The sequence below is a fragment of the Rhinatrema bivittatum genome, chromosome 9 (genome assembly GCF_901001135.1).
Source record: "Rhinatrema bivittatum chromosome 9, aRhiBiv1.1, whole genome shotgun sequence".
In the NCBI taxonomy this organism is placed as follows: domain Eukaryota; kingdom Metazoa; phylum Chordata; class Amphibia; order Gymnophiona; family Rhinatrematidae; genus Rhinatrema; species Rhinatrema bivittatum.
Window position 1 is genome coordinate 261,485,666 of NC_042623.1, and position 15,682 is coordinate 261,501,347.

The following is a 15,682-nucleotide window of genomic DNA, read 5'->3' on the forward strand; positions in this document are numbered from 1 at the left end:
CTCCACTATATAGTCTGTAATGCATCAGTTCTGTGACACAACTCAACATGCGAGAGAGGAAAAATTAAAATGCATTCAGTTTATTTAACACTTGTTTTTGAAAATGAACTGTTTAAAAGATACGTAAGCTTGGAAATTAAATAGTTTGGTCTAATCACAAAAAATGCATAGCTAATAGAGACTGTTAATCTAATTCTAGAAATTAAGAACCAATGATTACTCTTGTACAATATAAAAGTTCTATGTCATCATTATAACATATTTCATTTAAAAGACTTCAACGTCTAATTCCTTTTATTAATTATTTTTCAGCTAAAATTCACATCCCCAAAATTAATTTGTATATTAGCAATTATGCTGTCTTTATTCAGTGCATCCTTTCTTAATATAATCTTATAAATGCAAAACTATGCTTCATTATGAGCACAGCTTAAGCTATTTCACTTGCATAATAAAATAGTAAAGATTCTCAGAAAGATCACCAGGCACTTGTAATTAAATGATACATTAACCTTTACTTAAGCCTTGGCCTTATTTAATAAGAAATAAACCTCTGAAGCTAAATCCCTATACAATCCCTGAAAACCCTTTCATATAAGCAACCTTTAGGTTTAAATTTATTCTGTGTATGTGCAACCAAATTTCACTTCTGACATTGCACTTTGTGAAAATAATAAAAAGAGCAGGGATTTTCAGGCTTGTGTTTGCAAAACTGCAGGTCCTTTTCATTAAACTACTTTAAATCATTTTTGTGTGAATATGATAAGGGCCTGGCATAGTTTTACTTGACTTTTTCTCTTCTGAGATTTTAGTTACTTGCATTATTTTAGCAGACAATGCATTATTGATTTTACTTGCCTTTCTAAAACTGAGCCCTGTCACCTCATCCCCTCCCATCTCCCAACAAAACAAAATCAATTCAAGAGCCTTTAAGTCAATTTATCATATAAGGAGAATGCAAGTATGACTACATAATTGGTAATACACAACTTCAAAGTCATTAAATTTACCTAGGAAACTCCAAAGGTTCCAGTTAATGATCAGCTTTTGATCATTTGTCCATCAGAATGAAATCCTGTTGAGGATTAAATTTTGGTGTTTTAAGACTTGTTTTGTACCATCAATGTTTTAATCGATATTCTGCATAGCATGTGTTTGGTTTTTTTTTTGGGGGGGGGGGGATGGGGGTTATCTTGAACTTCTGCGTAGATTCGTTTCTGACAAAAATAAATTCTGATTGGGGAGATATTATTTTATCTTCTGGAGCACAGGCTACACTCACTGGCATACTAAAGCATCTCTGTGCCCATGAATTTATTTGCAGTTTGTCCATCTGAGCAAAAGGTAGAGGTATAATCTCTTGAACATGCTAGATTTCTCTGTCCTATGGTTGATGCTTTGTAGGCGATCTTTATGAAAAGACCAAAAGAATGCCTTACAGGCAGGTCATGTCTATCCATCTGGGACCTGCTATCTGTAGCAACCAGCAAATAGATTTAGATTAAATTTGAGTTTGGAGAATTGCACACAAATAAGAGTCAAAAATGACATTGTTTGACTATGCTTGTTAGCATATTGTGTGTGTACAACCTGTGGGACTGCGGTGCATATTTTCTACTTGCTTTGCCCGAGAAACATAAAAATAGAAAAACTAATGACAAATAAAGACTGAGAGATTCATCTAGTCTGTTTTCCTACTTGCAAACACTACTTGATCTAATGTTAAACCATACCTCCCCTCCCTCACCTCACCAGCTCACTCACATACGTGCTAGGAATCCTCTCTGTAACGTGGCTTAACTTGTAAATGTTCCAATATTTCAGTGACTCGGGTGCTTTTGTAAAGTAGTACATCAAGTACTGGAAACAAAATCCCTCAACATGGCCAGCCTCTCAATTTTGGCTCCCTGCCCCCAAATCCTTCCACTTCGCCCCACTCCAGCCAACCCCCTAGCCAATATATATAGCACTCACAGTCACATATAAACAGAGGCACATTTATGTCAGAATCTGTAGACACATGCAATAGTCACAGTACTGAATACAAGAGCATACCATAATTGATTTACTTGGCTAAAAGACTTGGCTAATAATTTCTCTCCTCGAACTGACTAAAAGCATTCATAGAGTTCCATAGCACTAACATTTTCAGCTGTAGGAAAAAGATGTTGCTGTGAGTGTGTTTAGATTGGGGAGGAAAACTGAGTGCGTATTCAGTTTTTAAATGTATGCATGCTTTTGGCTCCCCCTTGGTCACCTGCACAAATAGCAGTTGAAAAGTACATAGTTGTTAGTGGATTCTAGGTCATGTACTTTGCATTTGCTAATTTTCAAAAGAAACAACATATTTTGTAAAAGAATGAACATTAAAAGAGCTTGTGTAACTCCATGTGCTATTTGAAAATCGCTCCTTAAAGGGCTGACCCTCAGGGCATAAAGTCATATCTTGCATTTCTGATAACAGACTGACCATAGTTAGGGACTTTGTTTCCTTTTGTCGTATAGTAAACCATAGAATTGAACCCTTACATAAACTTGCAGTCCATAGCCAGGAACTTTGGATCCCTTTCCTTTGTAGGGACAACCATAGAAGTCAACTCTCCAATGAGTTCCTGCATGGTGGTCATCCAAATGTACCCCATAACCATCTTTACTATTTTGGTCATCTTCTATCTTAGGGTAGAGCTATAGATTCACAGAAGCCTCAAGCCAATCCTTTGAAGATCTAAAATGGTCTGACCTCCGTGTTGTACCATACAGATCTATCAGGGGAGGCCCTATCCTGGCCATAAAAACTATTATTTATAGACAGCATTCCGATGTTTAAGAAGCAGGAAGTAAGCCACCTTAGTCTGCATAAGTCCCTGCCGGGCCTCCACCAATTGACATATGTTGCTTAACGGTATGCCCTACATAGGTGACCACATGCATATCTATGACAGTTTATGCCACTCCCCATATCAACACAGTCTGTGGGAAAATCCTTGCTCCATATAATGGGGTAGGTAGGAAGCTCAGTAAGAAAGTGAATGTTGAGGCAGCCAACAAATGGCCTAATTACCAGTCTGCCCTCTTTGCTTTATAATGTTAGGATTTTTTTCCATGTAACCCCTTTAGTAGATATAGGAGAAGCAAGGTACCTGGATACTTTTATGCTAGCATCAATATCAGTTATTTTTTTAAAAAAGGAAACTATATTGGGTAGTTCATATCAAATTTTTTCAAGCACATGGGTACAAAAGTACATACATACTTGCTGCTAGAAGACTTAGTGAAAATTGCCCTCTTGTGAACCTAATTATGTATACTGTACAGGAGAGGAGAGAAAAGGGGAGGAATATGATCAAGACATTCAAATACCTCAAACATATGAATGATGCACATGAAGTAATCATTTTTCAATGGAAAGGAAGATCTAGAATTTAATGATATGAGATCCATGAGGGTGGAATCAGAGATAATTTGTAAACAATTCTTTACAGAAAATCTGTTGGATGCATGGAACAACCTCCTAAGTGTAAAGGCAAAAATAGTAACATAATTCAAGATAGGTAGGGGGTAAAGCATAGGGATGTGTATTCATTTTTACAAAATGCAAAAAATGTAACAAATTATGCCATTTAAAATTTCCCAAACATTTGAGGGTGTTTTTGTATTTGTTTAATTTATAATTTCTCAGATCCAGCAGTGAAATAAGCAGGAACATTGCCAAGTCACTCCCATCTATGTCCCAGCACTTTGAAAATGGCACCATACACCTAGGGATGGTACGTGACATTTTAATGCCTTGCTAACATGTGACTATCACCATTTTGTTATATGGCCATAGAAATGTATGGCTACACAAAATGGCACCTGCCAAATCAGAGGAAGGTATCAAAGTGACATCACTTTGGTGTTGTGCCCAGGTGGATGGTACCATTTTTAAAGCACCAGGATCCAGGCGGGAATGACTGGGCATCACTCCTGAATGTTTCATTGCTGGATCCAGGAGAAGTAAGAGGACATTGGTGTTGGAGCTCCAAGGTTCCAGCACATGATAAGGGCCCAGCCCTTGCCTGCTATGGGCAGGCCCAAAGGCTAGATTCCAATGCTAGACCCAGACTGGGGAAAGGCATTGGCACAAAGTCTAGGCCTTGTTGCCAGTCCCAACTCGGGCCAAAAACTCAGCACCAGGGTTAGGCCCAAGGTCTGGCTCAGAGCAGTATTTCGGTCCATAAAGTTCAGCCAGTGCCATCAGTGGCCCTTTTATTTTAGTGGGGGTTTTTTTTGTTTTGTTTTCTTGTTTAATGTTTTTTGGGGAGGATTTGCAAATGAACTGAGCTAAAATAAAACATTAAATGAACTGTTCAACCCTAGTAAAGCACAGATAATCCATAGGTTTTGTTGAAATTAAGAGAGAACCCGAAATATGAACATAACACATGCCATGCAAGGTCAGACCAATGGTCCATTAAGACAAGCATCCAGTTTCCAGGAATGACTAATCTGGTGTCACTTGGAAGTAGTTAGCAGATCCTAATGAGGAGATCCATTCCCTGTTGCTTATTCCTAGTTGTAAAAGATGGCAATTCCCTTGCCTATATGGCTAATAATTTTTAAAGGATTCATCCTCCAGAAACTTGCCCAAACTGGATCAGCTGAGGTCTCAGACTATTGTAATGGGAAGTAAATTGTTTTGAACAGTAATGTTCATCAACTCTGATTTGCCATCATTTTGCTCAATCTAAGGATTCCTTACTAAACAATGTATCCGTTTTTGTTTAGGGCCTGTCTGAGGTATTTATTTTGAGCTGTTCATGAGAGCACTCCTTTGGGAGGCTGCCAAAATGAATTAATCCTAAAGTAATAGAAACCTCTAGAGTTTTAAGAACATAAGAAAATGCCATACTGGGTCAGACCAAGGGTCCATCAAGCCCAGCATCCTGTTTCCAACAGTGGCCAATCCAGGCCATAAGAACCTGGCAAGTACCCAAAAACTAAGTCTATTCCATGTTACCAATGCTAATGGCAGTGACTATTCTCTAAGTGAACTTAATAGCAGGTAATGGACTCCTCCAAGAACTTATCCAATCCTTTTTTAAACACCGCTATACTAACTGCATTAACCACATCCTCTGGCAACAAATTCCAGAGTTTAATTTTGCTTTGAGTAAAAAAGAACTTTTTCCGATTAGTTTTAAATGTGCCCAATGCTAACTTCATGGAGTGCCCCCTAGTCTTTCTACTATCCGAAAGAGTAAATAACCGATTCACATCTACCCGTTCTAGACCTCTCATGATTTTAAACATCTCTATCATATCCCCCCTCAGCCATCTTCTCCAAGCTGAAAAGTCCTAACCTCTTTAGTCTTTCCTCATAGGGGAGCTGTTCCATTCCCCTTATCATTTTGGTAGCCCTTCTCTGTACCTTCTCCATCGCAATTATATCTTTTTTGAAATGTGGTGACCAGAATTGTACACAGTATTCAAGGTACGGTCTCACCATGGAGCGATACAGTGGCATTATGACATTTTCCGTTTTATTCACCATTCCCTTTCTAATAATTCCCAACATTCTGTTTGCTTTTTTGACTTCCGCAGCACACTAAACCGACAATTTCAATGTGTTATCCACTATGATGCCTAGATCTCTTTCTTGGGTTGTAGCATCTAATATGGAACCTAACATTGCGTAACAATAGCATGGGTTATTTTTCCCTATATGCATCACCTTGCACTTATCCACATTAAATTTTGTCTGCCATTTTGATGCCCAACTTTCCAGTCTCACAAGGTCTTCCTGCAATTTATCACAATCTGCTTGTGATTTAACTACTCTGAACAATTTTTTATCATCTGCAAATTTGATTATGTCACTCGTCGTATTTCTTTCCAAATCATTTATAAATATATTGAAAAGTAAGGGTCCCAATACAGATCCCTGAGGCACTCCACTGCCCACTCCCTTACGCTGAGAAAATTGTCCATTTAATCCTCCTGTTTCCTGTTTTTTAGCCAGTTTGCAATTCACAAAAGGACATCGACACCTATCCCTTGACGTTTTACTTTTCCTAGAAGCCTCTCATGAGGAACTTTGTCAAACACCTTCTGAAAATCCAAGTATACTACATCTACTGGTTCACCTTTATCCACATGTTTATTAACTCCTTCAGAAAAGTGAAGCAGATTTGTGAGGCAAGACTTGCCTTGGGTAAAGCCATGCTGACTTTGTTCCATTAAACCATGTCTTTCTATATGTTCTGTGATTTTGATGATTAGAACACTTTCCACTATTTTTCCTGGCACTGAAGTTAGGCTAACCAGTCTGTAGTTTCCCAGATCGCCTCTGGAGCCCTTTTTAAATATTGGGGTTACATTACCTATCTTCCAGACTTCAGGTACAATGGATGATTTTAAAGATAGGTTACAATTTTTTACTAATAGGTCTGAAATTTCATTTTTTAGTTCCTTCAGAACTCTGGGGTGTATACCATCCGGTCCAGGTGATTTACTACTCTTCAGTCTGTCAATCAGGTCTACCACATCTTCTAGGTTCACCATGATTTGATTCAGTCCATCTGAATCATTACCCATGAAAACCTTCTCCAGTACAGAAGATAGTGTAGCACAACTTTGTATACTAATTTAGAATATATTTTAAGTAAACACAAAAGTGAAACAAAACAGGATAAAAAATGTTTGAACCTCATAAGCTTTTATTTATTTAGGAACTTTTACTATACCGATATTCATAGGACACATCACGCCGGTTTACAAAAAACTGAAGCAGGAAGAAATTACAATGAACAGGGGGTGGGGTAGGGGTAAGAAAAGCGGGAAGGATAGGGCAGATGGAGGAGAGATAATAGCATAAAACAATAATTGAGCAATATAAGGAGAATATAACAGTAATTGATTACTTAATTTGTAGAATAAGGCGAGGTACTTATTTACATTAAATCCTTAGGAAGTCTCCATGGGAGGCAGAAGGGGAGAGGGGGAGCTGGGGAGGAGAAATGCCGGGAGTAGGGGGTGGAAGGGAGAAGCCTCAGCAGCCGGGGGGTTTAGAGGAGGGGGGTAGGCGGGGAGGAAAAAGGGCGGGAAAGACGGGAATGGGGGCGATAGGAAGGTGGGTGGCAGAGAGGGTTATGTTTGATTAGCATCTGGGTAGGCTTGCCTGAAGAGCCAAGTCTTGATGCCTTTTTTGAAAGTATGTAAAGAGAGCTCAAGTCGTAGGTGGTGAGGAAGTGAATTCCAAAGGGTAGGGCCAGCGATGGTGAATGCTCTTTCTCTGGTATTGGAGAGGTCTGCGGTTTTGAGGGGTGGGGTGTGCAAGGTGCCTGCGAGGGCATTTCTGGTGGGTCGATTAGAGGTACAGAAACGTATCATGTCCTTGAGCCATGCAGAATTAGTTTTATGCAGGGTGTTGTGCAGGATGGTGAGGGTTTTATATTGAATCCGGTATGGGATCAGTAGCCAGTGCAAATCTTTTAGTATAGGGGTTATGTGTTCAGTCTTACGGATATTAGTGGTAATTCTTGCCATAGCGTTCTGTAGGATTTGTAGGGGTTTGATAGTAGATGCAGGGAGGCCTAACGGAAAGGAGTTGCAATAATCCAGTTTGGAAAGGATTGTCGACTGCAGGATTAAGCGGAAATCTTGGACATGGAGGAGTGGTTTCAGTTTTTTAAGTATTTGGAGTTTGTAGCAACCTCCTTTTAGTAGGGACTTGATGTGTGGTTTAAAGTTGAGGTGTTGAGGTGTTTATGGTAAACTAAAATAGTTGAGATGTTTATGGTAAACTAAAATAAAGTCTCAGTAAATAGCATGAATGAGGTCATGCTATTGACCTCATTCATGCATATAACAATATGCATGAATGAGGTGCATATAACACATGCACCTCATTCATAAATTCTCATTCATAAAGTCTCAGTAAATAGAATGAATGAGGTCATGCTATTGACCTCATTCATGCATAACAATTCTTAGGAACTCTATAGGAGTCAAAGTTTTTAATTCTCTATTTATTTATTTATTTATTTAAAGGCTTTTATATACCGGAGTTCATGTACTAGTACATACCACTTTGGTTTACACAGAACCAATATTGGAAAATTACATCAAACAAGTGTGTATAAAATAACAAGGCTAACTTTGTAGGAACTTAGAACTTGAGGTAAAGGAGAGAACAGGACCAAGTGGTAACAGATCAATGTAAATAGCTAAATAATAAATACAAATTCTTACAATAAATACAAATGCTTACAGATTACAGTCTTCAAAATCTAAGTTTACATCTTCAGAATAATGTTTAAATCTACAAGAACTAATGGTTACATCTTCAAGGTTTGTAGACTTCAAAGCGGAGGTTACATCTGACTTAAAAGGTATTGGTGTAGCATGCTGTAAATTTAACGATTGGGAATATGAGACCAAGAAATACAATTAAGAGTTGCGGCATCAGACATCTGGTTAACGTGATTATGAAATGCGTGAATGAGTCTGGTTCTGGGACGTGGCTCTGAGCGAAAACTTTAAGTGAAGGCTTTTGTAAAGAGCCAGGTTTTGAGTTTCTTTTTGAATGTTCGAGTACAGGTTTCAAGACGAATGTCCATGGGGAGGGCATTCCAATGGAGGGGGCTGGCAGTCGAGAATGCACGTTTCTTGAGTGAGGACTTGGCTGAAGGTACGTGTAAGGTGCCTAAGTAACTGGTTCTGATTGGTCTTGATGATGCATGTGGACGAAGTGGACAGTTATAACTAAGATTCAGCTTCTTTGGGAAATCCACATGGTTTTCCTGTCTCTCGGGGAACTTGAAGCTCTTGCTTTGAAACACTGTCCAGATGCAAGCAGCTCAACCATAATTTCCTTTCAGACTATCAGGCCTTATTACCTTATTTGGCTCCCACTCCAAACTGGCATGTTCTTGCAAGGAAATTCATGGATTATGTAAGTTCACCAGTTTATTTAAGACACCAGTGCTCCCAACTGCTTGGAGAAGTCCTATGCTTCTCTGTATTACTTTCTGCCTTCCTTTGGTAGGCTTGCAACATGAATATGAACTCACTTCTGGTTGAATAAGAAACCTATCAGTGTTGTCTTATCTGTTCCCGGGATTGATGGGGGGGGGGGGGGGGGATCCACACAGACTGTAGCATGCTGACTGACTCCCAACCAGAAAACACTCTGAACTTAAAGTTTCTGGATAAAATCACAGTCAATCCCTTCCAGCCTTTGAATTCAAAGAAAGCTGACATGGAACACAGCACACTATAGACACACACATATTGGGGTCAAGACTAGATCTCTCCCCTATTTAAATGCTGAATGTCCTCATCAGGCACCAGTGGATTCCATGTGAGTCTGGCAAGGTAAATCAATTTTTATTTTTTACATTGAATTCCTCCCTAGCCATTCATATCTGTAGACTTTGATATGACTGACATTGATAGCCTGAAAATATGATAACATTTACTACTATTACTTCTACTGCTGCTACTATTTATCACTTCTAAAGTGTTAACAGACACACAGAGTGCTGTATAAATACACATAAACAGTCCCTGCTCCATGAAGCTTAAAATCTACTCAAGACAAACATACATGACAAATGAGAGTCTATGTGAAATATATTTATTGTAGAGCAGGGCTTAGGATTTAAAAGCAGCTTAAAAAGGTGAGTTGAAAAATTGGATTTCAATGTCCAGGAAGTCTATCCTAGGCATGTGGCATAGCATAGAGTTTGCAGTGGCAGAGGGGGGTACAGATAAGAGCTATTTGTTCAGTGAATGGAGTTTACAAGGAAGGGTATAGGGAGAGAAAGAAGAGATTATAGGTAATGAGGAGCTGCAGAATGAATGCATTGATAGGCAAGTAAGAGAAGCTTGAACTGTATGCAAAATTTCACCAAATTAATATATCTAATGGAGATTTTGTTTCAGATTCCCTTCTCACATTAACACTTTTATGAATTACAGATAAAAAAAATAGGGATGTGCATTGTTTTTTTGACGGATGAATATACCGTATGATACTTTCTAATCCGTCAAATATCGGGGGGGGGGGGGGTCCCTGAAAACAATAGGAAAACCCCACAAAATTTTTGTGTGGTTTTCTAGGGGGGGGGGGGGGTTGGGGAGGAAGAAAGGGCACACAGAAAAAAAAACCCAAACCGACCCCAACCCTTTAGATCTAACTATTTTCAATCCCCCACCCTCCCGACCCCCCAAAAACTTTCCTAAAGTACCTGGTGGTCCAGCGGGGGTCCCAGGAGTGATCTCCCGCTCTCGGGACGTCGGCTGCCACTAATCAAAATGGCGCTGGTGGCCCTTTGCCCTTACCATGTGACAGGGGCTATCGGTACCATTGGTCTGCCCCTATCACATGGTAGGAGCAATGGCCGGCCCCTATCACGTGGTAGGAGCAATGGATCTTGCAACCATAGCTGATTCTGGCACCCGATTCACATCTCTAAAAAGCAAATCAATAGGGTGAATAAGACTATCATTAAAAAGTTTTAAACAGGCTTTACTCTCTTTCTGAATTATGAATGTGAATTACTTTAGGTCCTGCCACATCAGGCTGCAAACCTTCAGTGGGTTTTGAGTTCAGCACAGACTTAGGGTTTGTTCTAAAAGCAACAATTTGAGTTGTACACAGACATTTATGTATTCATGCCATTTTTTTACCTCCTCTGCACCACTTTTCTAGTCAAGAAAAATAGCTGACTTCTGGGCGGATTTTAAAGAGGCCCGGCGACGCGCATAAAGCCCCGGGATGCATGTAATCCAGGGGCTTTACTAAAAGGGCGGGAAGGGGGAGGGGCGGGGGTTGGGTCAGAGGCTCCAGGCACAGCGGCCATTTGCTGCTGTGCTTGGGATCGCGCGCCAGCAGTTGGCCAGCGCACGCAACTCACTTCAGCCCCACGGCTGAAGTGAGTTTGGAAATAGAATAATTAAAAAAAAGGAATAGGAAGGGGGGAAGGGAAGGGAAGTTGGGGGGGGTGGGGTAAGGGAACGGGGAAGGCAGCGCGGCTCGGTGCACCCCCTTGAGCACGCCGAACCTGGATTTTATAATGTGCTCATGCAAGTTATAAAATCGGGCATACGTGTGTGTACACCGGGTAGCGCGGGCACATGTACGCCCACGCGCAACCTTTTAAAATCTACCCCACTGAGTGTTGATCATTAATCAATGCAGGTGCATTAATTAAGGGACATGCTTGATGCAGGAATTGACTGGAGTTTCTCCTCACTACATTTGGGTTTGGCTCAAGATGATATGGTCAGATATATATTTCCAAACAATGGGTTCACTACAGGTATCCTATATCGTACAATTATACATCATATACCCGTATTTCCTTATTAAATCAACTAAATTCTTTATTACAACGTTCATTAAAAAACATACATTACATTTCCTAAATTACCATTCACCCTCACAGTCGTTCCTCTAAACAATACATAATAAATACATACTAAAACTTCCCATTAACCTCATATATATAATGTGCATTAAATACTGTTGTTTTAATACAATTTTAACATTCCCACCCAATTACATATTTTCACTTCCACTGAATTGTTTGTGTTGGCTTATTTATCACAAAGCTTTTCTCAATGTTAAATTATTTCGATACAGTTTTCAACTTGTTCTTTACATAATATTCTCCCAATATGCATTCATTGTTCTCCCTCTTTCAATTATTCTCCCCTTTACTTAATATTCTTTCGGTTGTTCTCCCTCTTTCATTTGATTTCAAGATGATATGGAACATAATATACTAAGGGGCAGATTTTAAAAGCCTTATGCGCCTAGGGGGTTATGCACGCCAAGCCTATTTTGCATAGGCCCGCCTACTCTCGCAAGCCCCAGGATGCGCGTATGTCCTGAGGCTTGAAAAAAGGGGCGGGGTGTGGGCGTTCCGGGACGGGGCATAGCCAAAGGCCTCCGTAGGGCCTCTAGGCCAGGGGATCGCGCGCCAGCAATCGGCCAGCGCAACTTGTATAACAAAGGTAAGGGGAGGGTTTAGGGAGGGCAAGGGAGGGGAAGATGGGGGGGGGGGTGGAGGGAACAGTGTAAACACATTGAACATAAAACATAAAACTGATGCAAAACTAGATGCAAAAAAATAAAATCCTTAAAAACAGAACTCAAAGTGTTGACTATGTGTACAGTAAAAATGTACTGGGTGTGGCATCACCCTAGAACCATCTCATGCCCATTTTCATGCACCTATGTTTTTGGTGCTGTATAACTGAAAGAACATAACATTCTTATAAAATGTATGCTCTGTGATAAGTACAGACAAAAGTTAACCATTTTGTCATATTATTTCTAAGTTGATGGTACAGTCTGTGACAACAGTGGTTTATTTACTGATCACTTTCATGAAAATGGGCAAAAAAAAAAACATGAATTCAGAGGTTAATAAAGCAGCTCAAAAAGAAAATGACAATCATAAAAAGTGATCTGCAGATATAGCAAATGTTCTAAGCCACAATATACCACAGGCTGACCCTGGCTATCGGCATAATAAAGTAGTACAGTACAAACTCACGTGCATCAAATTGAGCATAAAAACATGCATGCGGTACTTGATAAGTGGTTCAAAGTGGCTCAAAAACACAATAATAAAAAAAAGATGTATATGTAGCAGAGGTTCTAAGCCATCAGTTCCCACAGGCTGACACCGTAATACAGTAAATATTATAGTACAAGCTTATGTACATGAAACCCTGCATGCAGTACTTGATAAGTGGCTCAAAATGATTGAAAAATACGACAATCAAAACAGTGATCCGTATATATAACAGAGTCTTTAAGGCATGAGAATACCACAAGAAGACACTGAAAGTATAATACAGGAAAAATGTATGGTACATGTGCATGAAAATGTGCACACAGTGGTTCTAGGGTGTCTCAATTTTTTCAGAAAAACCAAAGAGTCAAGAGGGTGTAAACTTATCAGAAATTGAAGGTTGTCAGAAATGATTAAAAGTCAGGAAGATTCATCTTGCTGCGATAATTTTTACCAATTGTGCAAGCATTTATAGTTTTTGAATGCACGAAAATGTATACTCGGTGGGTCATCTGTTACTCTATATTTGGTGAGGGTATGTCTCTGCTCTGTGTGTGTAACCATGATGACAGATTCTGCTAGCTTGTAGTATCTGTGTAGGGATTAATAGCAATTGGATTTGTTTTGTTTCCCCGGCAGGTGGTGTAGTGGTAGTCTGGGACACCGGGTAATATTTACCCTGGGCAGGCAGAGGGGCAACATCGTATCCCTTGCCTCAGGCAGCAGAATGCCTTAAGCCACCTATGTCAGCGTGGTCTGGTAAGTTTGGATAATATTGTTAAGGTGGTAGCACTTTGGAGTAGATAATTTTAGTGTTGATAAACATTTTTTGATATACGTTTTTTAGGAAACAATGGTGGAATGTAATATGATTCAACTTGTTGCAAAAGCAAAATGTGACACACTTTCCAGTCCAGTGAGATTTCTTTCGAGCCACCTTTGAAATTAATGTTTAGGAATAATATGTTACAGCACAGGGTTAGAGTATAGAATATGAGCTCCCCGTGAAGAAGCCTTAATTGGTGAAACGAATCGGGTCCTGTTTATTGGGGTATTGTATGATGTCAATTGTAAGAAAAAATGAAGATGTGTTAGTGGATATTAAATATTTAGTATGTATATGTGTGCGAGTTAGTGATTATAAGTGTTTTTGTATTTAATGATTGTACGCTAAGTGGTAGATTTTAAAAGAAAGGCATGTGCACGCGCTTCCCGGTGCGTGCACATGGATGCGGCAATTTTATAACATGCACACACCGGCGTGCGCATGTTATAACATATGGGGGCTGTATGCACACACTTGCTGGCTTTTATAAACTACGTGGGACTGTGCAGGTGGCGCGCGCAAGGGGGAGGGAGGATTTATGCATACTTCACGTGGCAACGCATCCCAGACTTTCCCACTTCCATAACCCCCTACCCTAACCTCCTTTCCCCTTCCCCTCTACTTCCCAACCCCTAAATCCTATCTATACCTTTTTATTTTGTTTCAATACTTACTTCATGGCTCACCCTGAAGTAATTTGCAAGTGCTGGCAGCCGGCCGACGAGTGAGGCTCCAGGACAGCGATAAATGGTGCTGTCCCAGCCCAGATCATCAAGATCACATACATCCTGGCCCTTCTGGATGGTAAGGCCTTGGCCTGGGTGTCACCTCTCTGGGAGCGAGCAGACCTGGTCCTCCGGGCCCTTCCAGGGTTCCTGGCCCTGTTTTGGTCTGTCTTTGAAGACCCTGGTTGACAAGCCATATCTGGTTCATCCCTTCTGCATCTTTAGCAAGGCTCTCTCCCTTTAATGGACTAAGTCATTGAATTCCACACCCTTGCTTCGGAATTACATTGAGATGCTGACTGCTTATGTTCCAGATTCCTTGAAGGGCTGCATTCTCGGATTAAGGATGAGCTGGCGGCTCATGAATTGCCCTCCTCCTTGGACTCTCTGATTGACCTTACTGGGCGCATCGACTGTCGACTACAAGAACGCTCTTTGGAGCCCAGAACATCCCAGAAGGCTGCACCAGGACCATCCAGAGTCAGACGTTCGTCCTCTCCTACACCAAACCCACCGCAGAATCCAGTGGAGGAGGAACCCATGCAGATGGGTAGGAGTAGACTTTCACCTAAAGAACATCGACAGCAGTCTGGCATCTGTCTATACTGCGGCCAGCCAGGCCATGCTATTGCCTCATGTCTGGTCTGTCCGGGAAACTTACGGACCTAGGATCTGATGGAGGACTTCTCCTAAGCTTAACCTCACCATCTCCTCCACTGACCGTTCCCATATCAATAAAGATGGACAATTAAGAGTTCCACACTTTGGCACTGGTGGACTCCGGGGCCGGTGGGAACTTCATTCTAAAGCAGCTCATGGAACATCTACGTATCCCTACCATCCAGTCTCCGGTACCCCTACTTCTTTCCTCGATTCATGGGGAACCTCTTCCTGGTGAAGTTACCCACACTACAGCTCCCATCCAGCTACGCACCGGAACCTTGCATATGGAGACTCTCTCGTTCAACATCTTAGACAAGGCCATCCATCCCGTAGTATTGGGGCTACCCTGGCTAGCAGCACACCCCACACTTCGACTGGGCCACCCTACAGCTCTCTCGATGGGGCCCTGCTTATCTTAAGAATTGTCTGGAACCTGTTTCTCCATTGCCTTGTTTGGCAAACACAACCACTCCTTCCAGCCTTCCGCCGCAATATGCATCCTTCTCAGATGTGCTTTCTAAGAAGGCTGCAGACACGTTACCTCCATATCGCTCATATGACTGCGCGATCAACTTACTACCTAATACGGAGCCCCCACGGGGCAGAATCTATCCTCTCTCACAGACTGAGACCCAAGCCATGTCAGAATACATTCGAGAAAACCTGGCCAAGGGATTCATTCGGCCCTCCAATCCCCTGCAGGTGAAGGGTTCTTCTTCGTAGGGAAAAAAGGTAGCCCCCTTCGCCCTTGCATTGACTACGATGGCCTAAATGAAATAACCCTCAAGGATCACTACCCGCTGCCACTTATCTCTGAGCTCTTCGACAGACTTCAAGGAGCCAAGATCTTCTCAAAGTTAAACCTCCGCGGGGCCTATAACTTGGTCCAGATCCGCAAG

The 15,682-nt window shown here is 41.0% G+C and overlaps 1 long non-coding RNA gene across 1 annotated transcript in view; it reads left to right on the plus strand.

Moving 5' to 3' along the window:
* LOC115099046 overlaps positions 1 to 15,682 on the plus strand; it is a 211,328-nt gene that overhangs the window by 55,907 nt on the left and 139,739 nt on the right. The window contains exon 2 of the long non-coding RNA XR_003858671.1: positions 13,209 to 13,328. This is a non-coding gene — a long non-coding RNA (uncharacterized LOC115099046). The remainder of the gene's footprint in view (positions 1 to 13,208; positions 13,329 to 15,682) is intronic.